Source organism: Delphinapterus leucas, chromosome 6 (genome assembly GCF_059928025.1).
Source record: "Delphinapterus leucas isolate spDelLeu-1000000601 "Yukka" chromosome 6, BTC_Dleu_Yukka2, whole genome shotgun sequence".
Taxonomy (NCBI): Eukaryota; Metazoa; Chordata; class Mammalia; order Artiodactyla; family Monodontidae; genus Delphinapterus; species Delphinapterus leucas.
In genome coordinates this window covers 30,942,293-30,959,333 of record NC_143134.1, presented here as the reverse complement: position 1 = coordinate 30,959,333, position 17,041 = coordinate 30,942,293, and the positions used below count along the sequence as shown (strand labels likewise).

Below are 17,041 nucleotides of genomic sequence, written 5' to 3'. Positions count from 1 at the left end.
CCATTAATCTTTGAACTGTTTCTTGCTCATGTTACAAGATGTCTTAGATTCACTTTGTGCTTTTCCTGCCCAATATCTATCAGCCAGTTGTTTTAGCTCTTTTTATCAGGCAGTGGAATTTAGATAACAAAATCTGGTGCTGTGTGTCCTTACTGCTACTGAGATGCCCTTGCTTTCATTGGATAGGCTTGGGAAATAATAGATTTTGATTTTGTGTTGATATTTCCAATTCACATTTAACTTTATAGGGTTTTTACTTTGGCTTTATCCTTTCTTCTCTAATGTTAAAAATTTGCATTCTTAGCAACAGTAGTTACTTTCCTTTATCCTACAGTATAAATATAGTAGTTTGAAAACGTTAATAACAGTAGAGTGATTGTAGGTTTGTATTTTATTCTCCTTGTTTTAAAAATGTATCCATGCAAGGATGTACAGTTGACAATCTGAATTATAAAATCATTTGAAAACATTTTCCCTCTGATTTTGTAACCAATTTGATCATTAGTTTGGTTTATTTGAATGAAATCTTTAACTTTTAAGGATTTCTTTAATGTTTTAATGTATTTTTTCAGTGTGTAAAACATTTATATAGTTCCAGAATCAAAGCTGCATTACTAAGGTATGTTCACATTCTCCCTTTTCTTCCTATCCCTGCACTGTACCCCTCCTGCCCCAGTTTTATTAGTTTCTGGTTTATTTTTCCACTGTTTTATTTTTGCAAATTTAATCACAAGTATGTTTTTTACCTGCCTTTCTTAAAAAGAAGTTTGTGTACACTGTTGTTTCTTCCTTTTTACTTAATATATTCTAGAGGTCACTTCGTATACACTCTTTTCCATTCTTTTGTGCTTGTAGTTCATTTCCTAATCATAAATACTTGGGTTGTTTATATTCCATTGCTGTGAATAACCTTGTGGATGTATTGTTTTGTATTTGTGCAGGTATAGTTTCAAGATAGTGAGATTGTTGGGTAAAAGGTAAATGTGTTTGTAATTTGTTAGTGTCAGAAATTACCTTTTAAAAAAGCAGATCTGATTATGTCACCTTTTACGTAAAACCCTCAGTGGCTTCCTGTTGCTTTAAGGACAGAACTTCAAAACGTGGCCTTAAGGGTGTGCATATTTCTTAAACTTCGGGGCCTTGACCTCACCTGTACCACATCTCCCTTTGCTTTCCTTGCTCCAGCCATGCAGGTCCTTCTCACATCTCCCGTGCCCATCATCATCTCCGCCACCAGGGAGTGTGGCATTTGTTCTTTCCCTCTTCCTGGAATGCTTTTCCGTCCGGGTTTCAGTTATTCCTAGTTTCATTTAGAGCTTGTCTCAGGCATCACTTTTTTATGAAATTCGTTTTGTGTGAGTTTGCACATTTTATAATAAAGGTAGAATAGGGAACTTCGATATATCCACCACTTGCTACAGTAACTAGCAGTTTTCTTGACTTTACTGAAGTCAAGTTCTTCTATTAGGGACATTGTTGTCCTTCCTGGTGCTTATCAAAATTACAGGGTTACATTTGTTCACATGATTTAATGGATTTTTGTTTTCTCAAAAAGGCTGAGCTTCATTAAAGTAGAGATTCTTCTTGTTTTGTCCATAATTACTTTTCTAGTCCTTAGTTCAGTACTTGGGTTGTGAGTGCTCAAATTCCCTGGGCAGTAACTAGAATTGTCCAAGGGCAAGTTGAGGCTGTGTGGTTAAATGTGTGGTCTGTTGCACAGGGGTCTGTCAGACAGTCTTATTCAGGGATCTCAGTTAACACAGTATAGGAGCTGATGATGCAACTCATTGATAAGACTGTTGTCTGTGTGCCTGATGCTGGAGTTTGCAGTCCATAGGACAGGCATTCGAGAAGGGAAGGTGGATGTACAGTGGGGGAGAACCCAGACTGGAAGACACAGCAAGACAGATGGAAAGCTGTGTCAGTTCTGTTGCCTCTGACCTTGGTTGTGTGGATATCCCGAAAGAGCTGGCCCTTTGTCATGGAGGTAACCACACACACTTGGCCCAGGAGGCGGAGACTCAGGGAGCCTGGGGGAAGGTAGAGTAGTTGTTGCAGCCTCGCATCATTGAAGCAGATGGGGAGTTCAGTGGGTGCAGGCTGCAGATGTCCTACCAGATGTGTGCCCCTTCACTTGCTCCCTCCGCGTGCTGCACAGTAGTCTCTCTTGTGGCCCACCCAATCTAGAAACAAATGGGAGTGGAAATCTTGGGGAACGCGATTTAGCCTAGCCAAGTGAAAACGTTGCAAAGCAAAACGATGAGTTCAGGGTTTTAAATTACCAGGTCAGGTTCCACATAAGGGACCTGAAAGTTTCTACAACTGCCCTAGAACTGCAAATTGAATTCCCCGTTTGTAAGTGAAAACATTGGTTGGTAAGGAATGGGATCCTGAAAATTGGATTAGCGGCATATGGTCAGATTCTGATGTAGCTGGAGACCTTGGACACCTAAATTCTGCTGGGCTACCTTTCCCTGTAGAAGCAACCTTTCCATCCCTTCCCTGAACTTAATCTCCCTTTGCCTGAAAAACCTGCATTTGGCTTCCCCTAGGATCATCCCAGGAGGCCCCAAAGGGTGAGGTGCAAATTGTGACCCATGAAGAGGTAGGCCTACCCTCCAAAAGATTGTCTAGTTTGCCATGAGAGAAATAGGAACCTGGGGAATATTTATGGGAATGGATGTTAAGGGTGTGAGTTGAAGGTGAAGGGAACGTAAAGTTGGGTTAGGCCAAATTTATTGATGTGGACCCATAAGGAGAGAGTCTGGATTCAGTGTTATAGCTTGAGGGCTTAGAAAGGGCTCTGCTTGGTTGATTGCCTGAAACAAACCGAAGGGTGACCTGTACTAAGTGGAGTTGAGATGCCAGAACTACCTTGGTATACTGTAGAGGAAGGTATCCAAAGGCTTAGGGAGATTGGAGTATTGGAGTGAATTTGTCATGAAAGACTTACCCTTCCTGGGAAGGTTCACAACTCAGGCCTTATCCCACAGCCATAAGACACCTGCAAGACATCTGAACATTTGGTACGATAAGCCCCAGTATCCTTGAGAACTCTGGTCACTCTTCTCTGTAGATCAGAAATCACAGTGGGATCTGCTGGCACTGAACTGGGATCTGTAAATGCTGTGGTGACAGTTGGATCCTGGGTTGTCAGGTCTATTAAATGGTCTTTTTAATTTAGAATCAATCTCTGGGTTGTAACTACTGGTAATTTTTTGGTTACTCTGGTATTTTTGTGTAACCCTCTGAAATTTTTCCTTAAATTGACTCAGTGAAAGATAAAAGCAATTTTATGTACTTTCCGTTCATAATTACTCTTCACCACAAGCTTTAGTCCATAAAGTAGGGTTCATCTAAAATACATTAGCCTTTAAATATATAGTTTATATGACTTGTGGGACTATAATTTGGTGGACTCTTTTTGGAAGGTGGCGTCATTGAAACAATATAAAATGCCTGTACTCTGTTCGGCCTAGCAATTCCACTGCTAGGAATTTATGGTATAGATGTATTTGCACAAATGTACAAACCTGTATGTGTAAGATTTTTCATTATAGTGGTGTTTGTGGTAGTGAAAAATGAGAAACATCTGTCTAATATTGAAGTTAACAGTAAAGTAAGTGATCTTTATGTCCATACTCTGGAATGTTCTGTCACTATTAAAAATAAGAGGGAAATAAAAATAAGAGGAAAAAATTTCCTATACTGCATGGAAAGTGTAATGTTTAGTAAGAGAAGCAAGTTGTAGAACTTTGTGTGTGCATGTATGTGTTTTAAGATGTTTGTATATCTATACTTACTATGCTTTAAGAATTTGCATATGTCATTAGATTCACAGCAGCCTTTTAACTGTGGTTACCTCTGAGGGATGTGAGAATGATGAAGGAAGGGGGAGGAGGGCTCCATGTAAACAGTCTGGCAGCTTCTTTTTTTTTTTTTAATTTATTTTTTTTGAATTTTTGAATTTTATTTTTATATAGCAGGTTCTTATTAGTTATCTATTTTATACATATTAGTGCATATGGGTAGCTTCTTAATCTGAGTTAATAGTAAGTAGCAAATTCCCCTTTGGTTTAAGGATAGTTGACTTTTCAGAATCTTGCCTTTTTGATTTTTCTTTTTTTTTTTTTTTTTTGGTGAAATGTACTGAAAGTACAGAAGTAGTTACAGATCCATGGTTTGTGACATACCAACCGTGGAACTCTACTCATTTTGTCATTAATTTCATTCACTCGGTCATGTATAGTTGTAGTTTGTTTATTCATGTAATGATTTATTCATGTATTATCCATGGTAGTAGTTCATTCTTCTGTTGATAAATATTGGGTTGTTCCCAATTTGAGCCTGTTAAGGTCCCCCAAGGACAAGAAGACAACAAGTTGGGATTAGATTTTGCTGTATTGGGAGAAATACTTGTGAGAAAGCCAACAGCCCCTTGCAGGACTGATGTATGTAGAGGAGGAAGAGGTTGGAGGGAACGTTTGGTACGATAAGTCTTCAGACTTCAGTGCAGTTCTAAGAAAGTTTAAGCAAGGCCAGTGACATGTCCTCCAGCCAAAGTTGGGGTCAGAGGAGTTCCTTCTCCTGCAGGAATGGACCTGCTTTAGCATCCTGCCTATGGCCAGTCATTGGCTAGAACAGCCTGTGGGAAATGTTGGGCTGGGGGAATGGTGATGATGGATTCAGAACAGAGCAGCTCCCCATGTTAGGTGATGCAACAGGCTCATTTCCATGACTGTCACGGGGCTCATGTGAGCAGACATGCTGTGAACATTCAGGTGCATGTTTCTTGTATGCTTTTTTGTTGGGTAGACTTAGGAGTAGAATTGTTGGGTCATATATTATGCCTATGTCTGGTATTAGTAGATAATGCCAAACTTCCAGTGTGGATATACCTATCAGTTTCTATTCCAGCTACAGCAGGGGTCCCCAACCCCCAGGCTGCGGACAGGTACCCGTCTGCGGCCTGTTAGGAACCGGGCTGCACAGCAGGAGGCGAGTGAGCGAAGCTTCATCTGCTGCTCCCCATCACTTGCATTACTGCCTGAGCCATCCCCCCCACCCCCATCCATGGAAGAATTGTCTTCCATGAAACTGGTCCCTAGTGCCAAAAAGGTTGGGGACCGCTGGTGTAGAGCAAACAGAGAGCAGAGGGTGGGGGAGAGGGCAAGGGTGGGGAAAAGAGGGGGAGGGAATGGGTGGGAGTGGGAATTTTCTTCATCTTAAGCAGCTAAGATTTCTAGGGTGGTTTGTAACCATAGCATACTCATTAACCTATCTTGTCAGATAAACTTTTTTTTTGTTTTAAATACACTTTATTTTTAAGAACAGCTTTAGGTTCACAGCAAAACTGAGTAGAAAGTACAGAGTTCCCCTGTACCCCCTTATCCCACACAAGCACAGCCTCCCCCATTAGCAGCATCCTGCACCAGATTGTACATTTGTTAGAATGGGTGAACCTACATTGACAAATCATTATCATCCAAAGTCCATAGTTCACATAGGGTTCACTCTTGGTGTTCTATATACTGTGGGTTTTGACATTTATAATATGTATCCGACATTATAGTGTCATACAGAATAGTTTCACTGCTCTAAGAATCTTCTGTGCTGTATTTGTTTTTTTCTGATTTCTGTCTTCATTCCATTGTGGTCATAATACTATGTAATTAAAAGCTTATGAAATTTTTTGAAGCTTGCTTTATGGTCCAACATATGATCACTTTTTGTAAATGTCCTGTGTGTGCTTGGAAAGAATGTGCTTCTGTCTTTGTTAGATGCAGTGTTCTATATTTGTTAGTTTAACTTGGTTAATTGTGTTAAATTCTTCTACATCCTTTTTTCCTTTTCGTTTGCTGGTTGTATTGGTTACCAAGAGAAATGTATTAATACTCATATTTTGCATTTGTCTGTTTCTCCTTACTTGCGATAATTTTTGCTTTATCTATTTTGCGGCTATGTTACTAGGCGCATACAATGTTTAGCATTGTGTATTTTCTTTACCGGTTGAGTCTTTTAAAATAATTGTCTTTCCTTAAGGCAAAAGTGTTATTAGAGGTAAAGGTTGATTAGCTTAATATTAATGTAGTTGCATTATCTTTTCTCTGATTAGCAGGTGCAGTGTATATCTTTTTTTTTAACCTTGTACTTTCAGTCTTTGTACTATGTTTTGGACGTTTCTGTTGTCAGCAGTATATAGCTGGGATTTTAAAAATCTAGTCAGACAACATTTCTCATAATTGGAGTGTTTAGTCTATTGATATTTAAATTTAACCCAACTGTTGACATAGTTGGGTTTGAGTATGTTGTCTTAATAAGTGCTTTCTGTTTATTGTACCTGTTTTATGTGTCTTTTACTCCTTTCTTGGCTTTCTTTGAATGCCTTTTTTTTTTTTTCCTCTGCTAACCTCAAGGTTACTTAAAACATGCATCTTTGACTTGTCAAAATCTAATATTTGGTTGTTTCCCCCTCTTCCTGGACACTTAAACTCCATTTATGTTAGTTTCACTTACGTAGCACAGTTTGTGCTATTTTAATTCTGTGTATATTTTATCTTAGGACATTATTAATTTGTACAGTAGTAGCCATTTAGATTTACCCTTTTCATTGCTCTTCGTTCCTTGTTATAATTCCAGTCCAATCCAATTCCAATTCCATTTTCCTTCTGCCTGAAGAACATTCTTTATTTCTCCCCTGTTGTGTGACTCCTAATAGTGAATTCTTTGAGTATGTGTTAGTCTAAAAATATCTCAAATTGATTTTCCCTTTTGAGGGATATTTTTGATATGTATAGAGTTCTGACTTGTCAGTTTTCTTCTAAGGTGTTGAAAGAAGTTATTAGATTTTCAGCTTTCATTTTTTTTCTTAAAGTAAACTGTCAGTTTAATATTTGCTGTCATGGATGGGATCTATCTTTTTTACTTCAGGCTTTTATGGTTTTTTTTTTTTGGTCTTTGGTTTTCAACAGTTTTTATGATGTGTCTAGGTATATATTTCTTTTTATTTATATTTTGTGTTTATAGGTCTTACTGAATCTGTGGTAATGTTTTCTATTCTTTTGAGAAGTTTGCAGCCATTATCTTTTAAAGTATTTCTGCTGCCCTGTCCCCCCTACCCTCTACTCCATTTAAATGCATGTGAGGCGTTCCCAGTCTCTTACCCTTTGCATGCTTCGTCCTGGGTATTTCTTCTGATCTCTCTTTGTTCACTAATTTTTAACGAGACCAGCCTATTGATAATCTATCCATTGAGTTTATTGTATTTTTTCACTTCTGGAAAATCTGGTTCTGTGATAGTTTTCTACCAAAGTTTTATATCTTATTTTTCTATCTCTGAACATAATAGTCACAGCTATTTTATTTTTCATTTAATAATTTATTCCTGTAACCTTCCTGTAGCTTACTATAAAGTATGATTTTGTAACTGCAACACCTAGTAGCCCAGTGGGTCTGCTTTTTTTTGTTGTTTATCTGTCGTTTCTGCTAGATTTTATTTTGTCTCTTTCTGGGCTAACTTGCATGGTTGCACATGTAGTAGATTACATTTTTTAAAGTGTTTGAGATAATTTGGGGTCAGGATGATATTCCTAGACAGGATTTATGCTTGCTCTGCCAGACGTCTGAGGGAGCTGGCAGCTTGGGATCACCTCTGCTAAGTTTTAGGGTAAAGAGGAGTTGCGGCTGGACTTCTTACCATTCCCCCAGCTCCCAAGAGCAATTCAGGATTCCATGTCATAGAGACGTGGGTTCACCAGCCCCCTCCTTCCTTTGGTAGTCCCTGGGTTCTGGTCTTTGGCCCCTCACTTTGCAAAGTTGTTAGCCTCTAGCTGCCCCTTAACACTTGGCAGTTACTCTCAGGGAGAAAAGTGTTTGCATATGTGGGGTTTACCTACCACTCTAGGTCCTGCCTCTGGAAGCACTGCTATCTTCAAGTTCTTTGATGCCTTCAAGCATATGGTTAGTGTATATGTCACTGTGTGTGTTCATGTTTTTGTCACGGAAGTTTTCAGTCATATACGGTCGTTCCTCGATATCAGCTGGGGATTGGTTCTAGTATCCCCAGAGGATACCAAAATCCATAGATACCAAAATCAAGTCCCTTACATAGAACGACGTAGTTTTTTGCATATAACCTATGCACATCTTCCCATATACTTTGTCATTTCTAAATTATTTATAATATCTAATACAACATAAATATTGCATAAATGGTTGTAAATGCAATGTAAAAGCTGTGTAAATAGTTGCCAGTGCTTTCAGGAACTTTCTGGAATTTTTTTTCCCCTGAATATTTTTGTTTGTTTTGTTTTGTTTTGTTTATTTTTTTGCGGTACGCGGGCCTCTCACTGCTGTGGCCTCTCCCGCTGCGGAGCACAGGCTCCGGACGCGCAGGCTTAGCGGCCACGGCTCACGGGCCCAGCCGCTCCGCGGCATGTGGGATCTTCCCGGACCGGGGCACGAACCCATGTCCCCTGCATCGGCAGGCGGACTCTCAACCACTGCGCCACCAGGGAAGCCCCCCCTGAATATCTTTGATCTGAGGTAGGTTGAATCTGTTGACGTGGAACCCACAGATGTGGAGGGTGAATTGTACAATAGTCAAGAAAACAGTGTAAAAGATCCCCCTTTGTCTCTGTGACACCATTCCAGTGATCTTCCTGACCTTGATAGCTTCCTGGCTTCTGGTATGGCAAGATGTTCCAGGCTCTTCATATATTTCCTCCCCCTCACCTGGAATTAACCTTTTCTATAAGAAACCCTGCTTCCCAATAGTTTTTGTTAAGGGTGCTCTTTTAGATTTTATTTTGATATTCTAGCTTTCAGGAGAGTGGTCTAAATTACCAATCCATCACTACCAGGATGGTCCATTCTTTACATTGATTCCTGCAGGTGGCCTTTAAAGACACATCAAAGATTCAGGGTTGCTTTTTGCCAGTGGTTTTAGGCAGGGGTTGTTGTGCCACGGACGTTTTCTCAGTCTGGTGAAACCTGTGGATACCTTCTCAGAATGTTTCTGAATACAGTGAATAAAATACAAGGGAGCAAAGAAGAAATGTTATATTTAAATAGTTATTAAAATACGAAAACAATGTTAATTTAGTAATATGGCTTTTTTTGTTAATATGTTAAGTGACAGATAAGACATACAGAAACAATTTCATATTTTAAGGTACTAAAGTGACAGCTCTTGATGTTTATCAAAAAGTAAATTGAGGTGGTCTTTTCTCTCCTTTCACATATTGATCAACAAATAATTGATGATAGGGAATACAAGAGAGCATAGTAGATCTGTGTGTCACAGCACTGTAATCCTGACACACTAGCTACCCAGAGTGAGGTCAGACTTTATAGGCCGAACCACTGTCCTCCATAAAACTGCCCTCACTACAGACACCAACAATAAACTTGGTGGTCCACAGGCCACCCACGTTTCTGACCACCTGGCTACGAATTCGGGGGTCCTCGTGACCTCATGTTTGATAATTTACTAGAACAACTCACAGAACTCAGGAAAATGCTATACTTATGATACAGTTTCATTATAGCAGAAAAGGATCCAAATCCATGACCATCCAAAAGAAGAAGCACACAGGACAAGGTCTGGAAGGGTTTGAATAGGAATCTTCTAGTTTTCTTCTGTGGAGTCAGGAGTATCACTGACCTGCACATGGATATGTAATGGTGCATGGAGTTAGAGTATTGTTGACCAGGGAAGCTCTCTCTGGCTTCTATGTCCAGAGTGTTTATTGGGGTTTCGTTATGTGAGCATGGCTGATTGAATCATTGGCCATGAGGTTGAGCTCGGTCTTTAGCTTCCCTCCCTGAAAGTTGGGCTATCAGGGGATTCAAAGCTCCAATCCTCTAATCCCGTGGTTGGTCTTTTTGGTGTGGCCAGCCCCATCCTGAGTCATCTTGTTAGCACAAACTATCTAGGGACCCACCATAAATCACAAACACTCCAGTCATTTAGGACATTCCAACGATTTAGAAGGTACTTCCCAGGAACGGGGGTGGGGAGGGGGCAAGGTCCAGCCAAACTCTTTGTTTTACAACAGTCAGCAATTCTGTTGTCACAGTTTGATGACTAATGCCCTGATGGCTGATCCACTCCGGTCATGTCTTGTTCCGTGGCAGGCCTCATAACTTAATTTAGAAGTAGTTGATGAGGGCTTCCCTGGTGGCGCAGTGGTTAAGAATCCACCTCAGGGGACACGGGTTCAATCCCTGGTCTGGGAAGATCCCACATACCGTGGAGCAGCTAAGCCCGTGCGCCACAACTACTGAGCCTGCGCTCTAGAGCCCACGAGCCACAACTACTGAAGCCCGCGCGCCTAGAGCCCATGCTCCACAATAAGAGAAGCCACCGCAATGAGAAACCCGCGCACCTCAAGGAAGAGTAGCCCTCGCTTGCCGCAACCAGAGAAAAGCCCGCACGCAGCCACAAAGACCCAATGAAGCCAAAAAAAAAAAAAAAAAATCCCGAAGTAATTGATGAGCTTAAAAGCTGTTTTGAGATCTGTAATAAATGCAGTGGGGTGGAAAGATCTGTGATTTCTGTTGTTGAGAAAGTCAGGGATACTGGTAAAATAATGTGGTTTCATACGCTCATGATAGAAGGAAGTGCTTGCTGTATAATTCAGGTGAAAGTTAGGAAAATGAAGATAGAATTTTTCCCTCATCCAAATTCATGATACTTGTGAATTTTGTCCATCCTTAAGAGCTCCTATGTTAGAACTTGGTGGTTGGGTGCCTCGTGATTTAGGCTGTTTAATAATTTTGTTTATATTGATATGAGAGTTTGTGGCCCTGAAGGCCTTCAGATATACACTTGGTATGTACTATAGCCAAACACTGGGTAATTAACAATGCTGTGTTCAAACAGCCCTTCATTTTAATCTTGAGGTTTTAGCCAAAGGGACAGCCTATGCTGGAGACCTCTAGAGCACTGTTTTTACATGCCATCCATTGAAACATTTGTGACTGGGCTTTCTGGTAAATTCTTTTGGGTACTTAGGAAGGTTCTGAGTTGTAATACAATGTTTTTTCTTTCCAGATTTATAGAATCTAAAACTATTGACCCTTTTTCTCTCTTAACATTTTATTGTGAACATTTTCAAGTATACAGAAAAGTTGAAACGCAGTCGAACATCTGTATACTCACCATCCAGATTCAGGAATTGCAAATATTTTGCCACCTTTTTTTTTTATATAATTTTTTAAAAATTTATTTTATTTATTTATTTTTGGTTGCATTAGGTCTTCGTTGCTGCGTGCGGGCTTTCTCTAGTTGTGGCGAGTGGGGGCTACTGTTGGTTGCGGTACGTGGGCTTCTCATTGCACTGACTTCTCTTGTTGTGGAGCACAGGGTCTAGGTGCGCAGGCTTCAGTAGTTGTGGCACGTGGGCTCAGTAGTTGTGGCTCACGGGTTCCAGAGCACAGGCTCAGTATTTGTGGCACATGGGCTTAGTTGCTCCGCGGCATGTGGGATCTTCCCAGACGAGGGCTTGACCCGTGTCCCCTGCATTGGCAGGCAGATTCTTAACCATTGCGCCACCAGGGAAGCCCTACCACCTTTTCTTAATCTATTTTTAAAAATCACATCTTAGGAAATAAGCTACAGACTTTGGAGTACCTACAGTAAATCTGTGTTGTTGCCACCAATTCCAAATTTTGCTGTTCTTCTCTCTCTGCTGTTGTTTTCCCCAAACTTTTAATTTTTTTATTTTATTTTATTTTTTTTGCGGTACGTGGGCCTCTCACTGTTGTGGCTTCTCCCGTTGCAGAGCACAGGCTCCGGACGTGCAGGCTCAGCGGCCATGGCTCACGGGCCCAGCCGCTCCGCGGCATGTGGGATCTTCCCGGACTGGGACACGAACCCGTGTCCCCTGCATCGGCAGGCGGACTCTCAACCACTGCGCCACCAGGGAAGCCCTCCCCAAACTTTTAAAATGAAACTTCCTATGCACTGAAAAGTTAAACCGATAGCTGAGTTATACCTGTATGTTTTCCATTGAGATTCATTTGCTGACATTTTGTTATACTCACATTTTTTGTTGTTAAGCCATTTGAAAGTTGCAGTAAATTGCAGACATCATGATACTTTTAAAAATAAGGATTTTTTTGTAACTACAATATCATAATTAAGAAATTAAGAAAATTATTTCTTGTTTAATATTCAGGTGCTATTCAGATTTTAGCCATATGTCATTTTTCACATAATTATTTGTGATAGCATACATTCCTCCCCACACTTCGAACCCTTTGTGACGACAACTGTAAGACACTTGTTGGCAGCCCAAACTTCAGCTTAACACTTGGTGTGTTTAGCGGTTTGTACTTTTCCGCTAGTGTTGAGATTTCTTTGGAACATGGCACTTTTGCTTAAGCAGTTTTAGAAATTTATTTTCTTTTTATAAATAGCACTGTTTGGTGATAGCAGCTGGCAGCAAATATTTTGATATGTAACTTTAAAAAAAATTTTTTTATTTATTTATTTATTTAGGCTGCTCCAGGTCTTACTTGCAGCATGCATGTGGAATCTTAGTTCCCCTACCAGGGATCGAACCTGTGCCCCCTGCAGTGGAAGCACAGAGTTTTAACCACTGGACCACGAGGGAAGTCCCTGTGTTTATTTTTAAAATAAGGAATTTATCTCAGCTATGCTACTTGTAGTCTGTATGTCCACGTGCATTTTAATTTCGGTGCCGTAGGTTTTTATTATTTATTTTTTTAACATCTTTATTGGAGTATAATTGCTTCACAATGTTGTGTTAGTTTCTGCTGTATAACAAAGGTGCTGTAGGGGTTTTTTTATATATGAATTTATTTATATTTGGCTGCTTTGGGTCTTCATTGCTGCACACGGGCTTTCTCTAGTTGCAGTGAGCCGGGGCTACTGTTCATTGAGGTGCGCGGGCTTCTTGTTGTGGTAGCTTCTCTTGTTACGGAGCACGGGCTCTAGGTGCGCAGGCTTCAGAAGTTGTGGTGTGCGGGCTCAGTAGTTGTAGCTCGCGGGCTCTAGAGTGCAGGCTCATTAGTTGTGGCTCATGGGCTTAGTTGCTCCACGGCATGTGAGATCTTCCCGGACCAGGGTTCAAACCCGTGTCCCCTTCATTGGCAGGCGGATTCTTAACCACTGCCCCACCAGGGAAGTCCCGGTGCCCTAGGGTTTTAATTTCCAAAATGGAACAAGTATAGTGTGTGCCTTATGGTGGTTGTATAGAGTCTGAGTTGATGCATGTATAGCAGTGTGTGACACACAGCATGTGCTTGGGGACACTTGTTTGTGAAATTGTGAGAATCTTGTGATCCCCTTTCAGCTGGTTACAGAAATATTTTGAGTTTCGAAACTAAATTCATGACATGTTTTAAAGATTGTTTAGCAAAATTGCATGCTTGGATAGTTAATTATATTTAATACAGATGGACTTATAGCAAAGGGAAATAAATCCAGGATCTTCTTTTCCCCAACTTTCTTTATGAAAAATTTTAAATTGAAATAAAAGTTAAGAGAATAACATTAGTATGTTCTTTGTATAGATTCAAAAATTAATATTTTGTCATTTTCACTTTATTGTTTGTGTATGTATCACTTTCTTTCCATGAACTATTTGAAATTCACTTGCAGACACTAATTCAGCCTACCTGTAGAAATTTCAGCATGTATTTCCTAAGAATAAATATATTCTCATGTATAACTACAGTGTCATTATTGTGCTTTTAAAGGTTAATTATAATTCCATAATGTGTCATCTACTATATAGACCCTATTTAAATTTCCCCAGACTTAATGTCTTCTATAGCTTTTTCCCCTCCAAACCATTCATTCAGGGTTTGCTTGCTGTCTGCTTTTAGTCTCTTTTAATCTAGAGCAGTATGTCTACCTTTTTTTCTTATGACATTGACCTTTTAAGGAGTGTATTCCATTTGTCTTGTAGACACTTCTCACATTCTCTTGTATCACCTGTATTTCTTAAAAACTGGGAATTAGGTCTAGAGTCTCAAGTAGATTTAGATAAAGCATTTTTGGCAAGAATGTTTTATAATGATGTGATGTACCTTGCATCACATCACATCTGGAAGCCTCTAAAGTGTGGTTGGCTCACAATTAGTGGTGTTGAATTGTTTGATCCCTCCATTGTCAAGAAGCATTTATAATCAACAGGTAATTTGGGGTGATTCTTTGGTACTGTGCAACATTATTTTTTAACAGCCTTTCACGAATGGTGTTAGCAATCTGTTGGGTTTAGTCCTGAATACAGAGCTTTTTTTTTTATTGGCTTCAATTTAAGCTCCATTTGACAACATTTTGTGTAATATTTGAAAAAAATTGTGACTCCTGCTATCTTAGAAATGAGATTGTGCTGTCTCAGGATTTAAGATAAGATCAAGCAGTTGGAATAGTAATTGCAACTCAAAAATGGGGAAGGACTTTTATCTGGAATTTTGTTTTCTTATATTATTCAAAAAGCTCCTATATCCTTCCCTTCTGCAACTCTTTTTTTCAATCTGTGTCTTATACTTTTTAAAAAGTATTATAACAATTTCAACCTGAAAATTTTAATGAAGTGGTAAGCAGTAGAAAAATCATACCAAGATAAGCTTAAATCTGCTAGTGAGATGGGTACATACTCTTTAGACCATCAGTAAGCTAAAATTTTCATGTTATAGAACCGAGTTGATTTATTAAGTTAAACATTGATACTTGTGTAGATTAAAATATTCTTCAGTCTTTGAAGCAGCTTTGTAAAGAGTGTCAGAGAAAAGGAGCAGAGTCATGGGATGTTTTTAAAATTGGGAAATACTGCATTATTTATTGTATACCGATGAGAACAGAAATTGATAGAGAAGATAGAGATGGGATTGTTAAAACATATGAAAGGGTTGAATTTAAACACAGTTTATCTGTTATTATAGTAGCAGAGGCTACCAACCAGCTGGTGAATTTGTGGTGGGAAGATGAGTAGTTCTCTTCTGTTTGCTTCTGTCTAACTAGCAGAAAGGAACCTTATCTGCCGAGGATGGGCTTGGTATTGTCAAATGCCCACTTGAGATATGAGATTATAAATTTGGAAGTTTTTCAGCCCCATTTAATGGCTGAAATTGTGGGTGCAGTAGGAAAGGAGTTGGGTTAGGGTTTTGCCAGAAAGTGACAGGAAGAGAAAAGCAAGGGAGTCACTCTAGTGGTTGACCATCTGTGGAATCTAAGCTGAGTAATGAGGGAAGTTAGTCCCCAAGGAAGATAAAGGTCAAGCTGTAGTTTGAAGGTAGTGGTTCCATCAAAGAATTGTTGGAGTGAAACTTCTGGTGTAGGAAAAGTGGAATGATCAGAGGTGGTTTTGAGTGTGAGATGCTTGAAACAAAGATTCCAGAGGTATTGTAGTCATTGGTGATGAGAAGGTTGAGATTGTGGCTGTGGAGATAGTTGGTTGGAGTTGGGTAGGTAGTTTGAAGTGAGGATGTCAGAGAACCAAGGGAGCACATTGTTCAAGGATCATATGTTGCCAAGAATGTGATGGAAAACAAGTAAGATCTTCAAGAGTGTGTGCAGATGACTAGAGGATTAATAGGTGGATGACTGCAACGAAAAGGGGGGCCTGTTATTACTAGTGCTATGGCACGTGCCTCCACGTTGGGGTGTTGGGGTAGGAGAGATTGTGTAAGTAAGGTTGTTTGGGGAACACAAACAACCAGTTTGGAGAGAGCTGCTGGATGGAGGGGACCCTAGATAGACTTTTGCTACAGACAGACTGCCTTTCAGAAGGCAGCAGAAAGGTTTGGGCAGATGGGGGAAGAGGGCTGTAGGGTTCCAGTAGGGAAAGATACATCAGAGTGGGAAGAATTGAATGGGGAAGTGAGATTTCTGGTGCTGAAAGAGGTAGAGTGATGCGAGGCTTACATGTCTGTTGGGTGGCCTTGGGAAAGACAAGTGTCCGTCTTTGTTGTCATGACAGCCTCGACTTTGTTGTCATGACAGCCTAGACTTCATTTCCTTACCTCAGTGGGTGGGGAGGCAGGCTGGTTGTAGCTCCTAGGAAGAGCACATGAACCTTGCGTGGGAAAAGTCACCTTCAGAAAAGCTGCTGCTTCCATGTTTTTTCTGTACAGGCATATACCTTGTTTTATTGAAGGTTTGTGGCAACCTGGCATTGGCAGATGATAGTTAGCATCTTTAGCAATAAAGTATTTCTAAATCAAGGTATGTACATAGTTTTCTTCAGGTGTAATGCTACTGCAAACTTAATAGAGTACAGTATAATATGAACATAACTTTTATATGCATTGGAAACCAAAAAATTAGTGTGACTCACTTTATTGCAATATTTGCTTTATTGTGGTGGTCTGGAACTGAACCCTCAATATCTCTGAGGGATGCCTGTATAACTTATTGCCACTTGAAATACTGTCTCTTTTCCTTACTTATTTATGTACTGTCTCTCCCCTCCTACCTAAGCTTCAAACAGTAGGCATTCTGAATATTCATTAAATGAATTATAAAAGCCATTTGTTTTTAAATTTCCCTTGAAGTTCTATATAGTTAAGCATTTTTACCAGTTGAAATGATTCCTCTCTCCCTTGTTATTTAGGCTTTTTAATTATTTTAACTATTTTGTTGAAGTTTAGTCTCTAGAAAATTCATTCCCTTCAATTCTTAAACCTGTGAATGCATGGCTTGTACGATGTAGACATGATGACTAACAACGAGAACTGAACGTAGTCATGTGGTTCAGTGAAATTTGTGGTGGATATTTTTGTGTTTTATGAGAATACATTTCCATATATGCTTTACTACGTGGACTGTAAACTAGACCCAAATTTCAATTAAATGATAAACTGACTTTTTTGCATGGGTATGGAAATTTCTTTGAGGCTCCTCCAGAGTTATTGGATCTTCCGCTCTGGTTTCCCGAAGCTTGGGAGCAGAAAGGGAACTGCAAAGTCTTGTTGGCTGTAATCCCTTCTTTTGCCCAAGGCTGCTGGTTTACTGACCATACCTCTAGCTGTCGCTCAGACTTGAAGTAGCTTCCAGTGCTGCCTC

The 17,041-nt window shown here is 39.8% G+C and overlaps 1 protein-coding gene across 4 annotated transcripts in view; it reads left to right on the top strand.

Annotated features, from left to right (window-relative positions):
- Window positions 1–17,041, top strand: part of SPIN1 (spindlin 1) — a 65,102-nt gene that overhangs the window by 5,174 nt on the left and 42,887 nt on the right. The window contains exon 2 of one of the 4 annotated variants that reach the window (XM_089912929.1): window positions 11,787–12,001. The exons of the other annotated variants lie outside the window; for them this stretch is intronic. The gene's annotated coding sequence lies outside the window, so the exon portion shown is untranslated. The remainder of the gene's footprint in view (window positions 1–11,786; window positions 12,002–17,041) is intronic. 4 annotated transcript variants of the gene reach the window in all.